The sequence below is a fragment of the Filicampus tigris genome, chromosome 6, assembly GCF_054856515.1.
Source record: "Filicampus tigris isolate MCC_2025a chromosome 6, RoL_Ftig_1.0, whole genome shotgun sequence".
Taxonomy (NCBI): Eukaryota; Metazoa; Chordata; class Actinopteri; order Syngnathiformes; family Syngnathidae; genus Filicampus; species Filicampus tigris.
This window is the reverse complement of record NC_141222.1, coordinates 25,026,226-25,036,091: the sequence shown is the minus strand read 5'-3', so window position 1 is coordinate 25,036,091 and position 9,866 is coordinate 25,026,226.

Here is a 9,866-nt window from a genome sequence, read left to right as displayed (position 1 = left end):
TTTTTAGCTATCACAGGGGGCGGCCATTTTGTCACACAAGTGAAACAAGTGACAAAATGGCCGCCCCCTGCATCACAGTTGCTCAGGGCTCAGGTAACGACCAATCACAGCTCACCTGTTTTTTTAAGAATATGTTCTATGTAAACCCACTAGTTGAAACAAGGCATTCTGATAAATAATGCGTATGTGGAACAAGAGTTATTCCACTCATTTTTAGCTAGCTCTAGGGGCGGCCATTTTGTCACCTCTGTCGACCAAAAATGACGTCGCAACTGATCAGGGCTCAGGTAACGACCAATCGCGGCTGACCTGTTTTCTGAAGCCGAGCCGTGATTGGCCGTTACCTGAGCCCTGAGAAGTTGTGATGTCATTTTCAGTCGAAGTGACAAAATGGCTGCCCCCTGAGATGGCTAAAAACGAGTGAATTAACTCTTATTCCACAAACGCAATAATAACCAGAATGCCGTGTTCCTACTAGTGGGCCGGCTGGTAGCATATTCTTGAAAAAAAAAAAAAAAAGTTTTGGTGATTTCCCCTGTAAGACCGCAAACAAGCTGAAACTGAATCAAACAGTGCCTCTGCTGGTTGCAAACAAGTAGTGCATACCATGCAGGCTTGAGTGTGTTCCACACAAAAGACAAAATTAATTGAGCAAGTTTTTGTTTGTAAATGACCTTTTAACATCTCTGTGGATATTATGGGCTACTGATTCCATGCCAGTGTTGTATTGACCCAAATAATGCTTCCTGGAAGATTTTCCGTTGCCGAGGGTGCAGCTGGCGCCATGTTGGTCGTCTTTAGAAAGCAAACGAGCTGAGACTGATACAACAGTGGTTGCAGTTAAGTCCCCTTTGTCTCAGTTGCTTCGAGACATGATTAATCAACCGTAATCCCCACAAATTCCACAGAAGCACTTGCTGCATCACGACTGCAATGGCAAAAAAAGAAAAAAAGCAATCGCGTCACAAAAGTGAAACAGCTGCCTCGTCTATTGGTTAGAAGATTGCTTCGTCATTCGAGGAGATTGATATGAGATGTTTCGAAATACAGAAAGGGAGAGCGCGGCGCATATCTGCGTTCTTTTACAACGTGGCTGTCTTTTTGTCAATCGAAACATCTCCCTTTGTCACACATTTTTCGCGAGAGCCGAGATGAATCTACGATCAGCAATCAATCTGCAGGATCGAGCGACGTTTAGCGCGTGTCCAAACTTTTCCCGCTTGATCGTGTTCATAAAACACACAACAACGTATCCTATATGAACGTGGACATTGGATCATTTCCAGCCTAAAACTGACAGCTGACATATGCCAGATGACTAGCGCCAATTGCGCAATAACAGAAGGTGACTCTCATATTTACCTATCCCGGAAGAACAATCATGTTTATAAATAATCAGAACACGCTGACACGCTGTTAATATGGCGCAACCACATGTCAAACATGTCCAGAACAGTAGTCGAATTGTTAAATGTAAATTGTTTCACTGCATCCATTTAATCAGGTTGTAAAGTCCCGAAAATTGTGGGGGGGGGGGGGGGGGGGGCTATGGAAGGGGGCCCATAAATGGTTGTCATGTAGACCAGAAGACGAATGGCAACGCGTGCTTGAGGGTGTGCCTGTATGGGTGCGGGTGTTTCTAAGGTTTGCCTCCTGGCAACACAAAATCACACTAATCGTCAAATTGTTTGTGGCAAGAACTTTCTTTCCTTTTTTGTCAGCAGCATAATAAAACACGACAAAAAGGATTAAAATGACCGGACCAAGGAAGCGTACATTTGTTTTGGCTGGAATTTGATTGTAAGTAAAAAGCACATTGAATCTAATTTGGGTGGATCCCCAGAGGCTGTTCCAAATTAATTTTGGTGGTGCTTTCGGCTCCATCAAGTAAGGGAGCTTGGAGTGTTTCAGGGTTCCCACCGGGTGAATTCATCTGAATCAATCGTTCAAAAGATTTTAAAAAATGTTCCCGCATTATAAGTAGGATTTTATGATTGTAAATGGACACAAATCTCAAAATAAATGAACATCCTGAAAAAAAAAAAAAAGATCATTTGACTCGCATGGCATTCACGATAGCGGAACTCAGTAAGAGCAGATGCGCGTCGTTTATGAACCCGAGAAATTTTGGACCATTTGGGGCATTGGGATAATTGGGAAGTTGGCCTTAAATTGAATTTGAAATGGAATTTTAAAATGTCTTGAATTGAACTTGCCTTAACTAGGAACTCAACTCCCAAATTTTGTTTACATTATTATGTTCTATGTAGTCCAAACACGGCATTCTGATTAATATTATGTTTGTGGATTATGAGTTAAGCAGCAAAATCCAGCCCTTTTTAGCCATCTCTGGGGGCGGCCATTTTGTCACATCTGTCGACTGAAAATGACATCACAGTTGCGGAAGGCTCAGATAACGACCAATCATGGCTCAGCTTCAGAAAATAGTTGAGCTGTGATTGGTCGTTACCTGAGCAACTGTGACGCCATTTTCAGCTGACAGAAAGTGACAAAATGGCCGCCCCCTGAGATGGAAAAAAAACGGGTGGATTTTTGCTGCTTAAAGCGCAAGTCAACCCCCAAAAATTCTTGACAATAATATGTTCTAAGTGTCTCCACTAGTCTAAACACAGCATTCTGATTAATATTGCGTTCGCGGAATACGAGTTAAGTTGTAGTTTGTTTGCAATCCATCCATCCATCATCCAAACCGCGCATATGCTAGAAAAACATTCCACCGCTGTGGATGGAAACCTCCTTTGTTCAAATTGTATACATTTTTTCCACAAATCAAATCTGAGTGATTATATTTATGGTGTGGGACGTCCCTGCGACAAAACAAAAACAGTATAGACTAGCGTAGGTGCTGGTTTTCATGCCGGCCTCTCTCGGCGACGCCGGCAGGACCAGCAAGTTCCTTCCTGCCGCGACTTCTCAGAGGAAACGCGTTCACTCTTGTGCGACTGTCGTTAGACAATTATTTGAGCGCAGTGACAGGAATCCCGTCAGGCGGCCTTTGTCCGGCGCCACTCCCAGTCAGCAGCTCCATTTGCTGTTCAAACAACATGATGGCGAGCCCGCAAAGTGCTCTGGCCATCCACCAAACTGGAGCCGCACGCACACACTGACAATTTAACAAGCGCGACTTGCCATGACCTTGAAAACATCACACTCGCATTGTCCGCTTTGCATGCAGCAAGTTTCCTCATTCAAACATGATTAATAATAATAATAAGGTAATTGCTCACCAATCATGGGGCGGGGCAAACATCCGTGCCCATGGGCCGCATTTGATTTGAAAACATACCGATGGGTTATTGGTAGCGTTGATGAGGTGACAAGTTAAAATGTGCATGGAAAAAGTCTGTGATTTAATTTATCTATTCATGTTATCATTTTTACATATTATTTATTATCTATAATTGATGTCATTATAATTAATTGAGCGTGGATGTAATCAAATAAAAATGTATTTGTGAAATACTTGACTAATATTTGATTATAGTGTTTACAATACATCAATCAACCCATTATTTTGTTTGATAAATGGATAAAAATGTCAAATATTTTAGGAATCACATTTATGAGAAAAAGCTGAATGAATGAGACGGACAGACACAGGCAGCATTTTCCATTGTTGCAGTAAATTCAATTTCCATTCCCGCGGTCTGCCGTGACCGGAACCCTTCTGTGGCGCCATGCTTTGAGTCCCATGCGATATCGAGATCCAGGTTTTTGTGTGACTTTTCAGGCATACGTTCGCCTGACAATTTCGGATAAACTCCAAATGGTACCACTTTGGAGGTTCCACCATACGGTCATCAGATGTCAGTCATTCGACTCTATCGTACAATAGCAGAATGCACTGTTAACAACAACAAAAGAGAATACTACATACTATAATACTAGTCTGCATTAGGCAATTAGCTCCTGATGGTTTTTTTTGAGGGTCACAGTGAGGATCTGTTGATTCAATTTAAAGATTCAAACAAGGTTTGCGGTTGCGGGATTCTTCGAGCTGGGTGCTGCCTTCACTCTTAAAAAAATTGGGTTAAAAATAACACAATTTTGGGGAGAAAATGGACCGATTCACTACTTGGGTCAATTTGACACAACAAAAATGGGTAGTTTTGTACAAAACAACTAAAAATATTGGGCTGTTTTGTACAAAACACAAGAAGGTGGGGCAAATTGGCCCAACAAAAATGGGTATTTTGTGCAAAACAACCCCCCAAAAATTGGACCATTTTGCACATAATAATGCAAGAAGGTGGGCAAAATTGGCCCAACAAAAATGGGTCGTTTTGTTCAAAACAACCCAAACATTTGGGCCAAATCGACCCAACAAAAATGTTTTTTTTGTACATAACGCAAGAAGGTGGGCCAAATTGGCCCAACAAAAATGGGTAGTTTTGTTCAAAACGACCCAAACATTTGGGCCAAATCGACCCAACAAAAATGGGTATTTTGTACAAAATGAACCCCCCAAAAATTGGGCCGTTTTGTACATAACAACGCAAGATGGTGGGCCAAATTAGCCCAACAAAATGGGTATTTTGTACAAAACAACGCCAAAAATTGGTCCGTTTTGTACAAAACAACACAGGAAGGTGGGGCAAATTGGCCCAACAAAAATCGGTAGTTTGGTCCAAAACAACCCAAAAAATTTAGTTTTGTACAAAACAACCCAAAAATTTGGGCCAAATCGATCCAACAAAAAATGGGTATTTTATACAAAACAACGCCAAAAATTGAGCCGTTTTGTACAAAACAACACAAGAAGGTCGGTCAAATTGGCCCAACAAAAATGGTTAGTTTTGTACAAAACAACCCAAAAAGGTCGTTTTGTAGAAAAGAACCCCAATAAAGTGTCATTTTGTACAAAACAACCCCAAAAAATTGGGCCAAATTGACCCAACAAAAATGGGTATTTTGTAGAAAACCGCCCCAAAATGTGGGCTGTTTTGTACACAACAACACAAGAAGGTGGGTCAAATTGACTTGTGTTATTTTTAACCCAGCTTTTTTTACAGTGTTAAAAAGATGGCTGTTTGTGTGTGTGTGTGTACAGGCTGGGCGGCGTCTCATTGAATGGCCTCCCCGCCCTGTGGGGAGTAGCGCTTCCTCCTCAAGCTTCAGAAATAACCAACAGACAACCTTATTGTGTAAAAAAAAACAGCCTGCTGTCACTCACAGAGTCTCTCCCTCGCACACACACAGAACACTTATTTATTTGGTGCTATTTGACGCTCATCAAGAAAGGGCGTGATGCACTTTATGAGAGTCAAGCAAGCCACCACAAGAAACAAAGCAAGGCGGAAGCATAAAGGCAAGCAAAAAATGGGTTAGTACGACAGGTCCATCTTGCCTGTTTGACGTACAGTACAGGGCTAAGATCATGTACAGTAACAACGGGTAACAACCAATCATGGCTCAGCTTCAGAAAACGTGTGAGCCGTTTTCACCAAGAGACAAAATGGCCGCCCCGTGAGATGGCTAAAAACGGGTGGATTTTGCTGCTTAACTCATATTCCCTCAAATGCAATATTCATCGGAATGCCGTGTTTAGACTAGTGGAGGCGCATAGAACATATTATTGTAAAGAATTTTTGGGGTGTTGACTGCCCCTGTAAAGTGGAAGTCAACCCAAACATGTTTTTTTCAAGAATATGTTCTATGCAAGCCCCCTATTTGAAACAAAGGCATGATGATTTATATGAAATATCTCTGGGGGCGGCCATTTTGCCACTTTAGTCCATTGAAAATAACATCACAGTTGCTCAGGGCTCAGGTAACGACCAATCACAGCTCGCCTGAAGCCGAGCCGTGATAGGTCGTCACCTGAGCCCCGGGTAGTTGTGATGTCTCATATTCCACAAACGTAATATTAATCAGAATGCTTTGTTTCAACTAGTGGGCCTGCTGAAAACATCTTCTTGAAAAAAAAAAAAAAAGTGTTTTGGTTGATTTCCTCTAAGTACAGTTAACAAGTATTTGCACTATTTATACACATAGAGCAGAGGTGTCACCACGGGAAACTGTAACTACAGTACAATGAGTTTGACACCCCTGACATTGAGCCTCCACATTTCAGTCACTATATGGGGAGCTATAAAGAGTCAAATCTCAGGTTTGTAGACCCATCAGGACCGGAAAACTCTGACGCGCACGCACACACAAAAAGAGACCCCCCGCCCTCCTTCCTGGCTAGTTACAGATGTGAATAAGTGACAAGTGGAGTCCTGGTTACACCCTGGCTCTGAGGAAGGGTGGAGAAGAGAGAGAGAGACATTTTGTGGACGCTGGATGTGCTGACAGGACACAGGCGGTCACGCCCAAACTGTGGCGCCTGACCTTGCCTGACAAACAGTAACACCCTGACACACAAACACGTAGCCCGCGCTCGCGCACACACACGCACGCACTAATGCGTGTACAACCTCATCCCTCCCTGCGGCCATTGGGGTGTGTGGGTCTGTGTGTCTGTCTGTGTGTGTGTTTGTGTGACTCAGCGCGATCACTACAATGTGGCTGCGTGTTCACCTCCTGGCCACATGCTCGACGTTGCCGTGACAACGGCAGCCATGCGTCCGTGTGGAAGTTCACAGGGAAAGGTGGGAATGGGGAAGTGTTGTGAAGGACTCAGCAACACCACTGACATACATTAGAGAGAGGTCAAGTAAGAATAGAATCCATTTTTGTGGAATATTTTCTTGCGTTCGTGAAGTATTTCCCATTTAGTGTCTCGTGAATAATTCATGACGCTTAATGATAGCGCGCGGGAGATGTTAGGAAGAGCTCCCTTCTACAACACGGTGCAGATTGTCCATTAAATTCTTGCTATTTATCGGCTAATAAATAGGGCTCGGGTAACAACCAATCACGGCTCGCCTGTTTTCTGAAGCTGAGCTATGATTGGTCGTTATCTGAGCCTTGCGCAACTGTGATGTCATTTTCATGGCAAAATGGCCACCCCCTGAGATGGCTAAAAACAGGTGGATTTGACTACTTATGGAGAAAGTCAACCCATTTTTTTTCGAGAATATGTTCTATGCAAACCCACTACTTGAAACAAGTTATTCTGATAGATTGAGTTTGTGGAATAAGAGTTAATCCACCCGTTTTTAGCCATCTCAGGGGGCGGCCATTTTGTCACTTCTGTCGCTTGACAATGACATCACAGTTACCCAGGGCTGAGATAACGACCAATCACAGCTCAACTATTTTCTGAAGCTGAGCCATGATTGGTCGTTATCTGAGCCTTGCGCAACTGTGATGTCATTTTCAGTCGACAGAAGTGACAAAATGGCCGCCCCCTGCGATGGCTAAAAACGAGCGAATTTGACTACTTAACTCATATTCCACAAACGCAATATTAAGCAGGATGTCGTGTTTAGACTAGTAGGCCTGCATAGAACATATTCTTGTAAAGATTTTTTGGGGGTTGACTTCCGCAACATGGGCCTTGTTGTTGTTTAGGAAAATTCATCGCAGACAGCAGCAACGGCCATTTCCTTGCTGCCTACTTTGAGCTCACACCAACTTTTCTCAATGTTTGAGTTACCATTACAGCTTACGGAAATGCAGATCAAAAAATTACAACAATTAATTAATTAATTAATTAAAATAAAAATGTGTATTTGGCAGATTACATCTATATTGTAATAATGCATATGCTATCTCCGTGATGTCATCTCACTCCCCAAACAAGAGTCGTCACATGACCGCCAACGTGGTTGCGCGGGTCAGTGATTCCCAACCATTTGTTTGGACATAATTCAATTCCACCTAATTGGCCAGGAAATTGCGATTTATTTCCTGTGAATAATGTACCTTTGTTCATCTATCAACGCCATCTGCATGTACGCACAGGTGGAACAATGAAATGCTCTTCCACTAGATGACGGATGGCACAATTAACCTGCGTATCCGCTTGTTGCTATTCCAACAAGGAAATAACAGCTTTGTGTTCAACTAAACAGGCCCGGATTTCATACTCGGTACATTTGGAAATGAACTAAATTTGACCTTTGAATTTCTCCAGACATCCACCTCTTTTGCCTTTCTGTGAGTCTTCCAGTCTCTTAAAGGCAAAGTACGGTTGTGCTGTTCATGCGACAGCTTTGCAAAGCTTTCATTTTGAATCTATGCTAAAGGCCCGAGCTCACGTTCTCAAATCAAGTCAGTCCAAAACAAGAAACTCTTTGTTCATACATGCATCTGTATTCAAACGGCACGTGTGCATCAATGGACGTTACGCAAGGACAACATGTTAACTAGCAGTTTGGGCATGTAAGACATTGCAACTTCTGGCGAGTATGAGGAAACGTGCGCTTACGCAGCCGTGGTGAAACGCCCTGGGTGACACAAACACACACACACATACACACACACTTCCTTGCCAATTCTTAACGTTTCTTATCATCACCTCAAGGCCGACATCAATCATGCATCCAAGCTGAAATATGTCAACAAATTTGTTGGGCGAATCCCACTCAAGGCAATTTTCATGTGCTGCGCTATTATCTATCAACTAACATGAATTCACTTTATAGCTACACACATGGGAGACAATTGTTGGCACACTTTAGTTCGAAAATAAAGATAACACCAAGCACAATGGTCGCTAAATTAACTTAATTCACTTTTGCTGAAAATCAACAAATAGAAAGCCGGCTTTGCTTTTTAATTGTGCACCAAAAGAACCATTCAAATAAAAAAAAATAAAAAAATTAAAAAAAAGGCCTCTACAAAAATGTGCAAAGAATAACAACCCGCATGAAAAGTGCATTCAACCTTGAAGGGAGTTGCAAAAAAAATGCCCACATTGGGCCTGATGTTTGATCCATAGAAGAGAGGGCCGAGCCGTCGGGACCAGGAAGGCATTCTTTGTTGGACTAACTACGTATAGTGGAAGTCAACTCAAACATTTTTTTTTTCAAGAATATGTTCTATGCATGCCTACTATTGAAACACGACACTCTGATAAATATTGCGTTTGTGGAATAAGAGTTAATCCACCCGTTTTACGCCATCTCCGGGGCGGCCATTTTGTCCCTTCTGTCGACTGAAGATGACATCACAACTGCTCAGGGTAACGACCAATCACGGCTCGGCTGTTTTCTGACGCTGAGCAGTGAAAGGCTGCACGTTATCGCTGATCTATGGAATGTGTCTCAAAATGAGAGCATTCTGATTATATTACTTTTATTGGATTTCTTTCATAAAGAAAAAAGATACATGCATGTTCATATTGTAGAAGAGTGGTGTGTACGGGGGCGGAGCCAGAACGTGGCTAGTGGGCGGGCCTGGAAAAATCAGGGTGGGCCAGAATATTTCTCTCACTTGGCACAATCCTCCTGTCCCGACACATCGTACATTCATATGATCTCACAATCATGCCATTCTTGATCAATAAAATAAACACAAATTTAAAAAATAATTTCATAACAACTGATTAAAAACGTAAAAATATATATTTTGTCATGAATCTCACTGGGTGGGCAGTCTGTCAATCTGGGTGGGCCTGTGCGCACCCAGAGGCCCACCCTCGGCTCCGCCCCTGGGTGTGTATGTCTTCACTTGCAAGATAAAGCTCCTACGGAATTTAATTTCAGATCTCAAGTATGCTCCCTGGGAAAAAAAAAAAAAAAAAAAAAAAAAGGATTTCAGTGATATTTCAGTCTCAGTCAAACGTCTATTCCGGCGGTTCGAGCCATCATCAGAATTCAAGGGTGACGCCTACGCACGGCGGGTGTGACTGAAGTCTGGATGGCAGAACACGCGCAGATGAAAGGAGCGCACGTTTGGCGTGGAAATTACGCGCAAGCGGGAAAATATGGTCGGAGTCGACAAGAACGACCTAG